Source organism: Schistocerca serialis, chromosome 8 (assembly GCF_023864345.2).
Source record: "Schistocerca serialis cubense isolate TAMUIC-IGC-003099 chromosome 8, iqSchSeri2.2, whole genome shotgun sequence".
Taxonomy (NCBI): domain Eukaryota; kingdom Metazoa; phylum Arthropoda; class Insecta; order Orthoptera; family Acrididae; genus Schistocerca; species Schistocerca serialis.
In genome coordinates, this window is record NC_064645.1 from 573,730,718 (window position 1) to 573,746,710 (window position 15,993).

Here is a 15,993-nt window from a genome sequence, read left to right on the forward strand (position 1 = left end):
CTTTAGGAAGCCACTGCTCAGCTCCGAGAAATTACGAAGATAATTTTACCCAGGACCAGAGTCTTTTCGAAGGTTAAAGCAGACCTCACAGTAATACCATGTCAACATATTGCGCGAAAGTGCAAGGTCAAGTCAGACTCAATATTACTGCGCCTTATTTATGTCTGGCCAGGTTTACTGGGTCCAAAACTAGAAAAGCCGGACTCAGTACTACCGACATATTGCCCTAGAAGCCAAACCAATTTTAAACGGAAATAGAATCAGTTGGGTATTTTCAGTCGCTTATTAACAATCAATAAAAATCACTTTTTTACTCGAGATCAACCTTAAACGTGCTTAAACTTTAAAAAAGTCAATAAACAGCCTTATAATTTGCCAATTACGACAGCAACCAAGTTCTCAGTCTTCTTAATTGCTGAGTTTCCTTCCAGAGATTATCTTTCGTCAAAATAAAGTTCTTCATTAAACAAAACTGAAAACTTTCGATTTTTCTGGCGCGGAAAATGAAGATATTTCAATAACTTTGGTCATTTCAGTTACCTCTATCAGTAAATAACATCTGTGGTTAAGTTTTAATATTTCCCATGTAAACTCACTTCATTCAAAACGCTATTTTTCTTGGAAATCATTTCATGGCACTCTTCACCCCAGAATAATTTTAAATTACAGAACAACAAGATCTTTATGAGTGTGTCGGTTTGCACTTTATTGCATTCCAGTGTCCTTGGACCTTTATGAAAGAGAACATTTCCACTTTAGCCTTACGGCCTGGAATTGCGAAATTCAATAAATCTGTATAAAATTCTTCGTTATGATTAGATTTGAAACAAGCTGGTCCGCAACCGCGCGACTGCTACGGTTGCAGGTTCGAATCCTGCCTCGGGCATGGATGTGTGTGATGTCCTAAGTTCTAGGGGACTGATGACCTCAGATGTTAAGTCCCGTAGTGCTCAGTGCCATTTGAACCATTTGAAATAAACTGTCAACTTTTATGAGCCAATAACTTTTTAATGGCAGTGTTTCTTGTGAATTTCGTGAAATTTTGAAATTATCAGAGAATTTACTGTCATCATACTTTTTTTTCTAGAATAGCACTGGATGGTATCCCTATACATACTTACGGCGAATGTCCTTATTCCTATACATACTTAATGTCTCGCTTACTCGTTAACACTGAGCGGGGTTGTTATGGGTTCTTCACTTCATCGCTAAAAAAAAAAAAAAACTCACAAATTTGGCATTGGCCGTGCACGACAGAATAAAACTGAAAAGGTAGCGAAAGCCAGTCACCTGGAAAACCTATGTTTGGGATGTCTTAGTAAAGACTCATAGCGAACATTTCGGCTTGTAACACCATAGCTCTAATGCTGTACTGATTTATTTTGCTTTTGTTTTATTTAATGTTACATTGTTGAGCTTCTGTAAATATTGTTTGATTGAATCGAAACACAAAATTGTGCACTCCTTTCTTTGTAAAAAAAACTTTGAGTCATGGTTTGATTCTATGTAAAGTAGTGTATCTGTCATTTAAATTCTTTGTACCATTTGGAAGGAACAAAACTTACTATATATAATTGTAATTTCTGGGTGAATAATTTTTTGTAGAAATGTCAATATGTGCTAATGTTCTGTTTTATTTAATGCGTTTGGTTGCTGTTATGTAAACTGCTGATCCTCACTTAGGGCTCTTAATTAGTTTGTATGTAAAAGGTGTAGTGGTTCCCCTCGGGAACGGAACTGTGTAGCATGCGCAAATTGTGGTTGGCCGAGGTAGGAAGAGGTGGAACAAGAGTCAGTCGGGGACGAGCTACCCAACTGTGCACTGCCATGTTAATGTTGTATATTGTGCTGGTTCCGAGAGAGGTTTTATTCTGCCACTTTCCCATGCCTCGGATGGATGGATAAATAGCTGGACAGATTCTGGAAATGGTATCCATCATCGCCACCAAGAAGGGACAGATTCCAGCAATTCTGCTTGCAAATCCACCTACCAACATGCAGTTGCTACCACATTGCGCAATCGCTGTAACGGAATGCTGTAATAATGTACAGTGAAGGATCAGCTTATTGGATGTGTTAGTGTGCTCAAATATAAGGTAACTTATAATTGAATTCATGTACCTACCTTGATTTTTGTTTTCCTTATCATAACACCTCTCAGGTTCCTCTCCGTCTGAACTAAAGTGATTACCGAGTGTCCTTACTGAAAGAACATTAAAGCCCTGTATTTTGCTAATTAATGCCTCTTGAAGATAGTAAAAAGAAAGTTAAAGTTAATGTAGCAAGAGAGTGAGTTAAAGTTAATGATGCGTGCTGAAAATAGTTTTCCTAGTAAAACTGCTTATTAATGTGTTGTTGCCAACTTCAAATTAAAAGTTCTTAAGACTGAGGCTTATAAAGTTTTGCTTAGTAAATGATCACATTACTGTCTGTTGTAAATCGCAGAAGGTGAGTCAGTATCTTACATGTATGTTAATTTTGTCTCTCACTGTAGTAAAAGTGGAAAACTGCAGTTGTGAGACGTTACATACTCATGTTTGCTAAGTGTTTGTCTACTGTGTTAATGCTCAGTAACAAGTAACGGAAAGACCACTAATAATGAAAACCATAATTTCTTTATTCAAATGATAGTGAGAAGCAACCTGTTAGTGGATTCCAATTAACTTTAATTTTAAATAGTAAAGTATTTAACTGAGAGAGACTTAACCTATATCCAATTAATGATTCTGCAGTGAATAGTAATAATAACGTTACAAAGACCATTCAGTTTGTGTAAGCCCTGAAACTAATATTGTGTTTCGGTACCTGTAATAATTTTGCAAATAGTTTGTGCTGCTCTAACTGTTAGTTTCAATCTTACCGTAAACATATGTATGTGTCAGAGTTCACTGCACTCGCATGTGAAAAAGTATAGGTTGTGTTTATCCATTAAAGTTACTAATAACTATTTTCTTGAACGAGAATGCTAATCATTCTCTTGCCTAGTTAGGCTGGCGACCGTTTTCTTTATCCGTTAAACAGTGCAGATAGGCAAAATTTTGTTTGTTACTGTTCAAATATTTACGTAATTCTGACTTTCATTTCCGATAAGCCACATCCGTTAGGTACAACACGGTCAACATAACAAAATTCCTCTCAGAGGGTAACACAGCTCTGTTGCTTTATACTGTAATTGCTTTAACAAGATAGTTTTATTTCACGACCTGCCTACAACTTTAAGGATATGGTACAGCAGTAGCAGACAGGAGTGTTATAGGCTTTTCACGATTTGGATGTGTATTGGGACTGGGTTCCTTGCCTTTCAGCACGTAAGCAATAATTATCCAGAACAGGCGAAACAAGTCCCGAGAAATCTTCTGTGAACATTTCCGTTGGACCACGGACTCTTGCATAGCGGCATAGAGTCGTAAACTATAACAAAATCTAATTGCAAATTAAACAAGTGAACTGTGTAATTTATTGTATACATATGTAACAACAGTTGCAAACGAAATAAAACAATTATGGTGATTGTTAGGTTACATGTTCTTATGTCTGCTCTGTGACAACTGTTCCGTTACCTTACATAATGTTACGTCTACTCTGTGACAACTTTTCGAAGAAAAATAAACAGATATACTTACTGGAAAGCTGACGTGATCTTATCTGCCAATATGCAGAACTGTTACACATCAAATCTTCAGTTTCCTCTGCTATCGTGGTCAACGAGGTACCTGGCGGAAATTCGTTCGGAGCGAATTGAATTTTCCTCGATCTCTGCTGTATTTCGCAATACAACCCGCGGTACGACGCAATACAGCCAACGGTACGATATACGCTGACGGAAAAAGATCCGCAGCACCAAAAAATAATGTAGAGTAATAAAATTTCGGGAATACATTTGTCTAGGTAACATATTGAAGTCATTAACATTGCAAGATCACAGTGTATTGTAAACGCGACACTGCAAATGACAAATGTTAGTACATTATTGAGCGGTGTAACCACCAGAATGTTGAAAGCAAGCATGCAGACGTGTATGCATTGTGTTGTAAATGGGTGTGTGGCGTCGAGTTCCACGTCTGTTACACTTGGTCGATCAATACAGATCGTGATCACCAGACACGTACGAATTTACAGTCAGCGTGCGTGGGGTAGCTACGAGAGTGCACCTAGTGTCGTACAGAATCGCACCGCAGACCGTAATTCCAGGTGTTTAAGTCCAGTGTGTCCAGCACGCACATAGCTTAGTTGCAGGCCTTCAAACGGCGTCCTCCTAACCAACACACAGCTATCACCGGCACCGAGGCAGAAGCAGCTTTCATTAGAAAACACGACAGATCTCCAATCTACCCTCCAACGAGCTCTCGCTTGACACGACTAAAGTCTCAAATGGTGGTTACTTGGGGTCCGTGGAATGCACCTAAACGGCGACTGGCTCGGAGCTGCCCTTGTAGTAATAGATTTGTAACAGTTCGTTTCTCTGCAGTAGCAGCTGCTACTCAAACTGCTGCTGCACGATGCGTCACAGAGCCATACGGTGAATCCAAAAAGTGTTCGTCTAGTTGCAATTAAAAAAAAAAAAAAAGTTATATGTCACGTGAAAGGAAGGGAACATAAATTGTGAACATCCAGTCATATGCAACGAACCTTGGTAAATCATTTTTGTTGATGGATAAGGAAATAAATACATCCGTAGCCATAACAAATTTGACAAAATGGAAAATTTATTCAAGGGCTACTTCAAAACGCATTCGTACACTTTCTTTAAATTTACAATCTGAAAATATGATTTCAATTACAAAAAATAATATTTAGTGGAGTTCCCCTTTGGAGCTATTACTGCTTGTAGTCGTCTGGGCATCACTTGACCAAGTTTGCCGCCAGAGAGGCTGGAATTTTGTCCCATTCGTCACGAAGTGCTTCTTTTAGGTCTCTTGTTAGAAATGTGTCTTCTCCTGATGCTATCTTCCAATACTTTCTGAAGGTGTTCAATAAGATTAATGTCTAGGCTCTGAGGAGTGGTATTAAATTGTTTTGGGGGTATTAAACAGGAGATTAGATAGAGGCTTATCTCACTAGGGGTAAGATAGACACTGCCTACAGGAAAATTAAAGAGACCTTTGGAGATAAGAGAACGACTTGTATGAACATCAAGAGCTCAGATGGAAACCCAGTTCTAAGCAAAGAAGGGAAAGCAGAAAGGTGGAAGGAGTATATAGAAGGTTTATATAAGGGCGATGTACTTGAGGACAATATTATGGAAATGGAAGAGGATGTAGATGAAGATGAAATGGGAGATACGATACTGCGTGAAGATTTTGACACACCACTGAAAGATCTGAGTCGAAACAAGGCCCCAGGAGTAGACAACATTCCATTGGAACTACTGACGGCCTTGGAAGAGCCAGTCCTGACAAAACTACCATCTGGTGAGCAAGATGTATGAAACAGGCGAAATACCCTCAGACTTCAAGAAGAATGTAATAATTCCAATCCCAAAGAAAGCAGGTGTTGACAGATGTGAAAATTACCGAACAATAAGCCACAGCTGCAAAATACTAACACGAATTCTTTACAGACGAATGGAAAAACTAGTAGAAGCCGACCTCAGGGAAGATCAGTTTGGATTCCGTAGAAATACTGGAACACGTGAGGCAATACTGACCTTACGACTTATCTTAGAAGAAAGATTAAGGAAAGGCAAACCTACGTTTCTAGCATTTGTAGACTTAGAGAAAGCTTTTGACAATGTTGACTGGAATACCCTCTTTCAAACTCTAAAGGTGGCAAGGGTAAATTTACAGGGAGCGAAAGGCTATTTATAATTTGTACAGAAACCAGATGGCAGTTATAAGAGTCGAGGGACATGAAAGGGAAGCAGTTGTTGGGAAGGGAGTAAGACAGCGTTGTAGCCTCCCCCCGATGTTATTCAATCTGTATATTGAGCAAGCAGTAAAGGAAACAAAAGAAAAATTCGGAGTAGGTATTAAAATCCATGGAGAAGAAATAAAAACTTTGAGGTTCGCCGATGACATTGTAATTCTGTCAGAGACAGCAAAGGACTTGGAAGAGCAGTTGAATGGAATGGATAGCGCCTTGAAAGGAGGATATAATATGAACATCAACAAAAGCAAAACAAGGATAATGGAATGTAGTCGAATTAAGTTGGGTGATACGGAGGGAATTAGATTAGGAAATGAGACACTTAAAGCAGTAAAGGAGTTTTGCTATTTGGGGAGCAAAATAACTGATGATGGTCGAAGTAGAGAGGATATAAAATGTAGACCGGCAATGGCAAGGAAAACGTTTCTGAAGAAGAGAAATTTGTTAACATCGAGTATAGATTTAAGTGTCAGGAAGCCGTTTCTGATAGTATTTGTATGGAGTGTGGTCTTTTATGTAAGTGAAACATGGACGATAAATAGTTCGGACAGGAAGAGAATAGAAGCTTTCTAAATGTGGTGCTACAGAAGAATGCTGAAGATTAGATGGGTAGATCACATAACTAATGAGGAGGTATTGAATAGGATTGGGGAGAAGAGAAGTTTGTGGCACAACTTGACCAGAAGAAGGGATCGGTTGGTAGGACATGTTCTGAGCATCAAGGGATCACCAATTTAGTATTGGAGGGCAGCGTGGAGGATAAAAATCGTAGAGGGAGACCAAGAGATGAATACACTAAGCAGATTCAGGAGGATGTAGGTTGCAGTAGGTACTGGGAGATGAAGAAGCTTGCACAGGATAGAGTAGCATGGAGAGCTACATCAAACCAGTCTCAGGACTGAAGACCACAACAACAACAACAACAACAACATACAGGAGCCACAGCCTTGTATTTAGAGCCGTATGCTTTGGGTCGCGTAAATTCCTTGCAGGCCTAACTTTTCGGCGCTAAGATTCAGATTGTCCTTTAAAATGTTGATATACATATGGTGATCCATTGTATCTTCTGTGAAATGTAATTTTGCAACACCTGGAGCAATCACACAGCCCCACACCATCAGGGAGCGACCAGTGTGTTTAACCGTTGGCACAAGATTGCCTGGCAACATCTTCGCATTCTTCTTACGCCACACCATTCGCCTGCCATCCGACCCGAACACGTTATATTTACTCTCATCAGAAAATATTACTCTATTCCAGACGTCTTCCTTTTTGAACCTATGTTCATTCGCAAAATGAAGTTTCTTTCGATTCTGTTCACTGACCCAAAATTTCATGTGCACAACCCGGCCGTGATACCAATACGTCTTGAAGGTATTTCTGATTGTGTTGGCACATACCTTCTTTCCTCTAGACTAACTCCCCAGCCAACTTAGGAGCGCTCATTTTAGGTTTCTTCTTCATTTGCCTCATGATAAATCTCAAGTCGGCACCAGTCAAAGTGTGAGGGCGTCCGGAACGTGGTTGGTTTCTTAATGATTTTGTTGCGCAAAACAGATCTGTTATCGACTGAACCGTCAACCTAGGTCTACCGACTACTTTAGCAATCTCGTAAGAAGATTTGCACTCATTATGTAAGCGCGGAATAAGTTTCCTTTCGATCAGCGACGCCTCACTACCCTTACGGCCCATGACGCTAACTGCACTGTACCGGCGCCGTTCAGAACCAGAACAGGCGATAGAGTGGGGCCGCGCACGGTTGACCCTAGTGTGTGCCGTGGTCCAGTGTTATTGTTTAATCACTGTACGCAGAATTTCGGCATGTTCAGATGCTGAACGAATACTTTATGAACTAGCTCTTTTATTACATTTTCTATTTTGTTAACCTTGCTGTCGATTTGGATGCATTTCTTTCCTTGCTTTTGAACAAAAATGACCTACCGAGCCGGCCGGGATGGCCGAGCGGTTCTAGGCGCTACAGACTGGAGCCGCGCGACCACTACGGTCGCAGGTTCGAATCCTGCCTCGGTCATGGAAGTGTGTGATGTCCTTAGGTTAGTTAGGTTTAAGTAGTTCTAAGTTCTAGGGGACTGATGAGCTTAGAAGGTTAAGTCTCATAGTGCACAGAGCCATTTGAACCATTTTTTTGACCTACCGAGGGACTTCTTACATGACTGGCTGTTTAGATTTTGTTTACATTTCTTTTCATGTTACACAGACTTTGTTTTCTGAAAGATATGCAGCTACACGACTACTTTTTGGACTCACTGTATGCCGAATGCCATGGTGTTTCCTCTCTGTAATGCTACGTAGCCGTCCTGAATTCGGTCTTCTTGCGGCCGTACATTCTCGTGACCTCCGCTGCTAATAATCAGGTACAGTGGCTTCATTCCTGCCAAGATTATTATTATTATTTTTTTTTTTTCAGACGGGACATCCAGTCTCTCGTAGTCCTATTACACGACCTCGTTCAAACTCAGTTACGTATAATGGCGTCTTTGTCTCTTTGAAGGCATTCTTGACTGAAGTCAATTCACTCTGTCCAGTCTCAAAGGTAATTAACGATCACAACCGTTACAGCTTGTATGGAAACCAAGTCTGATTTGCATCCTCATAATGGCGTTACTAGTGGCACTCTTACACGACAGTCGCGAAATCTGTGTAGGCATCTTTCAGATGTAGAAACAAGCCTACCAACTTTCGTTTATGTCGCACAACAACTCCTTGGTGTTGCGATTTTTTTTCTGTCAGTGTATATACAATTCTTATCTTTGCCTTAAAGTGAGAGCTTTTCGATTCTCTTTTTCTGCCTGCTTCCGACCTCGCATGACCAAGTGGTTGAAGAGGGAATCTATTCTCAATGACAAACTTAATACAAGACCACAATACACTGAAGAGATGAATGCATGGGTATTTCGATTGTATGTGAGATTTGCTACACTTCGTATATAATTTTTTAAAGGCAAAAAGATTTTTTTTTAGGTTTTTAGCAGTATTTGATGGTATTGCCGAATCTGTTTCAATAAGTTATGCTATGGTATTATTGCTAAATGGCTTTCTACCATGCCAAGGGGAAAGTATTCCGTAAAACAACGAATTTGGAACTATGGCATGCAGTAAAACAGTGCTACACATAAAAATATTTTTAGGGACGAAATTCTTTCGCTTTTACTTCACAGTATCTTACTTTTAATCTGTATTAATTATTGCGGGTGATATGACTCATACTGCAACACAGAAGTCTTACTTTGTAAATAAACATTGCTCTAAATGCGGCTTCATTCAACAGATTCACTTGAAGCACACATGCACACAACCGAAAATACTTGTGTCATAAATATATGACCAAACTCGCTCATAAATTTGTCTACAATATGCCTTTGTTACACAGTGTCTTGATTTTAATCATCACATAACGCGCTTTAATGTGATAACAGTAACTGGAGCTTCGTCAGCCTTACCTATCAAAAGTACTTTTTCCTGCTTCGATGAATTTCAATTTGCATTTATAGCACGCTACAGTTCAACACAATACGTGTAATATTTAGTCACTTGTTCCATAGCACTGAAGGACCTGAGTCGAAACAAGGCCACGGGAGTAGACAACACTCCATTAGTACTACTGACGGCCTTGGGAGAGCTAGTCCTGAAAAAACTCTACCATCTGGTGAGCAAGATGTATGAGACAGGCGAAATACCCTCACACTTCACGAAGAATATAATAATTCCAATCCCAAAGAAAGCAGGTGTTGACAGATGTGAAAATTACCGAACTATCAGTTTAATACGTCACAGCAGCAGAATACTAACGCGAATTCTTTACAGACGAATAGAAAAACTGATAGAAAGCGACCTTGGGGAAGATTAGTTTGGATTCCGTAGAAATATTGGAACACATGAGGCAATACTGACCCTACGACTTATCTTAGAAGAAACATTAAGGAGAGGCAAACCTACGTTTCTAGAATTTGTAGACTTAGAGAAAGCTTTTGACAATGTTGACTGGAATACTCTCTTTCAATTCTAAAGGTGGCAGGGGGAAAATACAGAGAGCGAAAGGCTATTTACAATTTGTACAGAAACCAGATGGCAGCTATAAGAGTCGAGGGGCATGAAAGGGAAGCCGTGGTTGGGAAGGGCGTGAGACAGGGTTGTAGCCTCTCCCCGATGTTATTCAATCTGTATATTGAGCAAGCAATAAAGGAAACAAAAGAAAAATTCGGAGTAGGTATTAAAATCCATGGAGAAGAAAAATTTTCAGTTTCGCCGATGACATCGTAATTCTGTCAGAGACAGCAAAGGACTTGGAAGAGCAGTTGAACGGAATGGACAGTGTCTTGACAGGAGGATATAAGATGAAGATCAACAAAAGCAAAACGAGGATAATGGAATGTAGTCGAATTAAGGCGGGTGATGCTGAGGGAATTAGATTAGGAAATGAGACAGTTAAAGTAGTAAAGGAGTTTTGCTATTTGGGGAGCAAAATAACTGATTATGGTCGAAGTAGAGAGGATATAAAATGTAGACTTGCAATGGCAAGGAAAGCGTTTCTGATGAAGAAAGATTTGTTAACATCGAGTATAGATTTAAATGACAGGAAGTCATTTCTGAAAGTATTTGTATGGAGTGTAGCCATGTATGGAAGTGAAACGTGGACGATAAATAGTTTAGACAAAAAGAGAATAGAAGCTTTTGAAATGTGGTGCTACAGAAGAGTGCTGAAGATTAGATGGGTAGATCACATAACTAATGAGGAGATACTGAATAGGACTGGGGAGAAGAGGAGTTTGTGGCACAACTTGACAAGAAGAAGGGACTGGTTGGTAGGACATGTTCTGGGACATCAAGGGATCACAAATTTAGCATTGGAGGGCAGCGTGGAGGGTAAAAATCGTAGAGGGAGACCAAGAGATGAACGCACTAATCAGATTGAGAAGGATGTAGGTTGCAGTAAGTACTGGGAGATGAAGCTTGCACAGGATAGAGTAGCATGGAGAGCTACATCAAACCAGTCTCAGGACTGAAGACAACAAGAACGCTGGAAAATGTTTAAAAAATTATATCTTTTTTATTTTTACCCTGTAAATTGCTGTTATTGGCCACAAAGTAAATGACGCGTCATAGTAAGGTCTTAAAGTGGAAAAATGTGTGAACTACAGTGAGACTAATGTACTGACAGTCTAATAAAACAAGAGGTCTTTCTGCATGGAGGTACACATCTATGCAGTTCTGTTTCTTTGACATTTCAATACTAGTTCACTTTGTTGACGTACGCAAGATGCGATAGCATACCTTGCTTCTTTCGTCATCAGACGATTGAAAACTTATTTTTTTTAACGCAATACTCATTGTGTACGTCGCAGCAAAACAGCCGAGCGTTTTATTCCTGTTGTGGCGAAACAAGCGCTGTATCATTTGAGAGATAACGTGGCGAGCGAGTCTGCCGGCATTTGTTTCAGTTCACTGATGCTAGCGCCACGTCATCACAACGTGTGTGTGTGTGTGTGTGTGTGTGTGTGTGTGTGTAGCATACAGGTTGTTGTTATGGTGGTCTTCAGTCCTGAGACTGGTTTGATGCAGCTCTCTATGCTACTCTATCCTGTGCAAGTTTCATCATCTCCCAGTACCTACTGCAACCTACATCCTTCTGAAGCTGTTTAGTGTATTCATCTCTTGGTCTCCCTCTACGATTTTTACCCTCCATGCTGCCCTCAATTACTAAATTGGTGATCCCTTGATGCCTCAGAATATGTCCTACCAACCGATCCCTACAGGTATTGCACCATAATTTCAGAATGAAATTAAAAACTAAAGCTGCTTTTCCAAACTTCGAAAACATATGCTTCAGTATATTAATGTTTAAATTGTCAAATCTCAGAGTGATCAGATGAATATCTTTCCCTAAGTACATCGTTTTAAGAAAAAAAAATAAAGCTAGAAAGCCAAAAATTGGTCAGATCGTGCAAATGTATGTCAGAATTACCTGTTACAAGTTTCAACTGGAACCTAACACAATTTTGGTCAGAATCCACGTTTTCGAGAAAAATGCAAGACGCTACATAATAAAGCTAGAAATCCATACTTCATGCGAAGCTTCAGTTCGATATAAAAACTTTATGTATTTGACCGCATTGAGCTACCTCTGATAGTTGTCGAGTAATTTAAATTTGGAACAAAAACGTCCTTATTTGTAATAGATTGAGTCTCAGTTCTGTTAATGCTAGAAAGTTTTGATTACAGCACGTGATTACACCCATGAAATAATGGAGCTATAACAAGTTTTAAGACTGATGTAAGTAACAATCAATAGAAGGTCTCTTAAAGTTGTAGTTCAGCGGTCATGTTCTACTGTCAGTTCCGTTCAAAAAATTCTAGACGGCGATGTTTAAACGCAGGCGAGCTAAAACTTTTGCTGTGATTGAAACCTACTTAACATAGACAATTCACGAACGTTCTGAATTAATAAACAGCCGTGTATTATGTGAACGACAAAGTGGTCGTTCGTCTACTACCTGGGCTTAGAGCGGATGGCGGCAGGTGTTCCCTTAGCCGGCCGCTGCGCCATTTACAGGGTGTACATGTCCAGGAACACTTTCAAGTATTCATTCCACAAAAACCAAACATTGTACAGATATACGTATGCCATTTTGAAGAGAAACCCTGGAAGTTTTTTTCATGTATACCGCCACAGCGTAGTTTGGTAATTTGCCGATAGCCGGCGTTAGTCGCAAACACGGAGCTGCCGCATGGATGGATCGGCCGTGCTACAGAAGGGGACAGCTGCTTCATGAAATGGCCTTCCCGATCGAAGCGACTGCCACACTCCACGATGCCATGCTGGGACGGGTATGGCAAGAATTCGATTACCGCATCGACGTCTGCCGGGTAACTCATGGTTCGCATATCTGATGTTGGTAAAAAAAAAAAAAAAAAAAAAAAAAAAAAAACTTTCAGAGATTCTCTTCAAAATGCAATGTGTATGACATCTGTGCAATGTTTAGTTCTTGTTATTAATTGAAAGTGTTCCCTGACTTCATATACGCCCTGTATAAATACAGCCTGGGAGGCAGTGACTTCACTTCGCAACCAGGCACCGTACGATTCGCGTGAGTCAAACACGCCGGCTTACGCGCTGCCTCGGATTACGTCACAGCCGAACTACAACTATAATAAACTCATGTTTCCGGTACGAATAGGAAGTGAATTTGCGAGGACTGAACCCAGTCATGGATCGTTTAGATTTTGTGGAAATAACTTTGTGTGCCGCCCGTAATGTTAAATAGCGTAACCGCGTGGCAAGTGGTGATAATTATTCGCCACTTCTGTGGCGAGCAATTAACTGATTATCAGAAGTCAGGGCGAAAAACCATTTAATGGGAACTTACCCTGGAGGTTACCTCTGAACTGCTCATAGTGCTTTTTATGAGAGAGACAGCAATATCGTATTATCATCAGGAATATCACAACGTTGTGTATGTGAAAGTGATTAAATATACGTATCAATTAGAATTCAAAATCTTCATTTATAATCATACCTCCTGATCTTGCTGATTAAATAGAGAATAGAAATATTTCTTTCAGTGGGCAGGACAGAACTAGAATATCAACACGTCACTAAGACTCAGCAATATGGCATAGGAATATCTTCCGGTTTTCTAACCTTCTTCGCTAGTACTATGTCAAAAAATTCAATAAATTGTATGGCCTATAAAAGTAGCTTTAACTTAATATTGTCACATGTTTCGCTAACTTTACATCTGGTTGTGTAGGCCACTGCCTGCAAATAAATAAGTAAATAAATAAATAAATAAATAGCAATTACTTCATGCGCTGTCCTTTCCGCAGGAAAGCGTATGTTATGGGACAATGTTTTGTCAGTCTCGTTAATATCCTACAGTGTTTATGCGACAGTATTTTTAACAGTAGTTCTCTTAGAATGGTAAAAGGGGCGGGGGAATTTTCTGTTACTTTTATTGTTCTATTACTAACATTTTCCTGGGGCTTTAACATACGTAACAGTTGACCGACAAGTATACATACCTCGCCAGAAATTTATAGCGGCGAGCAATGGTTTGTAAATACGGATTCAAGACTGATTTAATTTAATAAGACTACGTGAGATGATTGTATGTATGTTACAATATTGTAAAATTTGTCTCGACTTCTTAATGAAGAAAATGTCAACGAAAATGTTAATTCACAACGTGGACTCCCGTGCACAATGTACATGCGAAAACTATTTCAACCAGACATACTAAGGCAGAACATACAATGAAGTCGTCAGAAATCATCGACAACTATATATATAATTACACAATTTCGAGTAAAAATATTCGCTGCGGACAGGATTCGAACCTGTGCGGGTAGAACCCATTGGATTTCAAGTCCAACTCCTTAACCGCTCGGACACCGCAGCTGGTTGGAACTCAGCGCATCAGCGCAGCATTTCACCGAGGCCGCAAAGTGGCTTTGTTGATGAAATGTATAGATCTAATAGTTCGATACCCTGAAACCGTTAAAAATTAAGGATTTAATTTAAATTTATCTATGAAACTTACAAATAACATTTCTTAGTAATAAATCAGAATAACTGGAATATTCAGAGAGTCTTTCTGCGAAATAAAGGCGTGGGACTACACAAATTCTGAACATTTGAGTGAAGCACTTCGAACACTTATTTCGCTAGCACATCTGAACGTTTCTCTCCCATTGAGGATGGCATCCGGGAAAACAATCTGGTTAAGTGTTTGTGTGTATTTCATCCCTTATCAAACAATCAGACATCCTTCCGATATGTTGCAGCAAACTCAAATCCATTCCCAACTCTTCAACAAGTTTTCCTTTCAAAGGAAGTGTTAAACTATAGAAATAAATAATTGTACTTGCTGTGAAACATCCAGTGTCAATGAGGTCTAAACACAATAAGGTCCCGCGAATTCCATGCTGGATCGCCAATTCTGAAACAAAAATTACTTATATTCTTTTCAAAACAAGCATTTATGCCCGTTCTCGCACATGCAGGCACATTCGTTTGTAAAAATCGTATCGGCACAGATTGTTTTCCTCGCGTGTCTCGCAATAATAAAGTTTTAAAGCTGCAAATTCTCTCTTCATTGTTTCAACCTTGTATGTTTTCATTTTTCAGCGCATTGTTTATAACAAGCTTCAGTGTATCATATCTATGTCCTTACTTTGACATTCACGACAGATTATATTATTTGATAATATTTAGTAACAGACGAACACTAGGAAATGTGGCTATTCGTTTCCTCAGTACAGGAATTTACAATAATAATGGCAAATGAAGAATAACAAGTGAAGAACAATAACTAGTAACGCCAGATCCAAAATACACGCAGTGTTGTCAGATGCAGGTCTCGAAATCAGGAGGTACAACTTTGAAAAAGCAGAGGATAGCGGTAGATACTGGACAGCGTATTCTCAATACCATTACTTTACTATTATACGTTAATAAATAATGTATATCCAAAAATCGCACTAAATCAAGGAAATTGCTACTACAGTGGTTTCAGAAGCACTGTATGTCTTTTTTATGCTATTATTTATTATCTTTCCTTTCTCAGACGTTATGTCTGGTTAAAAATGGAATGTGACGCGGACCTTGATCAAGCGTGACTTCCTTTTAACTGTATGGTATATGTTACATTGCATTTAGGAACTTTCGGGTAATTGAACATGTATAAATAATTACAGATTTCTGTAGTTGTATATATACGTTTGGATGTAGCTGTATTGCGTTGATGTACTGGTGGATATTGTGTGGTATGACTCCTGTAGTTGATAGTATAATTGGTATAATGTCAACTTTATCCTGATGCCACATGTCCTTGACTTCCTCAGCCAGTTGGATGTATTTTTCAATTTTTTCTCCCGTTTTCTTCTGTATATTTGTTGTATTGGGTATGGATATTTCGATTATTTGTGTTAATTTCTTCTTTTTATTGGTGAGTATGATGTCAGGTTTGTTATGTGATGTTGTTTTATGTGTTACAATGGTTCTGTTCCAGTATAATTTGTATTCATCATTCTCCAGTACATTTTGTGGTGCATACTTGTATGTGGGAATGTGTTGTTTTATTAGTTTATGTTGTATGGCAAGATGTTGAT

The 15,993-nt window shown here is 39.3% G+C and overlaps 1 non-coding gene across 1 annotated transcript; it reads right to left on the bottom strand.

Moving 5' to 3' along the window:
* Positions 1 to 14,199: 14,199 nt before the first annotated feature.
* Trnas-uga (transfer RNA serine (anticodon UGA)) lies at positions 14,200 to 14,281 on the bottom strand. Its single transcript has one exon. It is a non-coding gene; the product is annotated as a tRNA-Ser (tRNA).
* Positions 14,282 to 15,993: the final 1,712 nt, after the last annotated feature.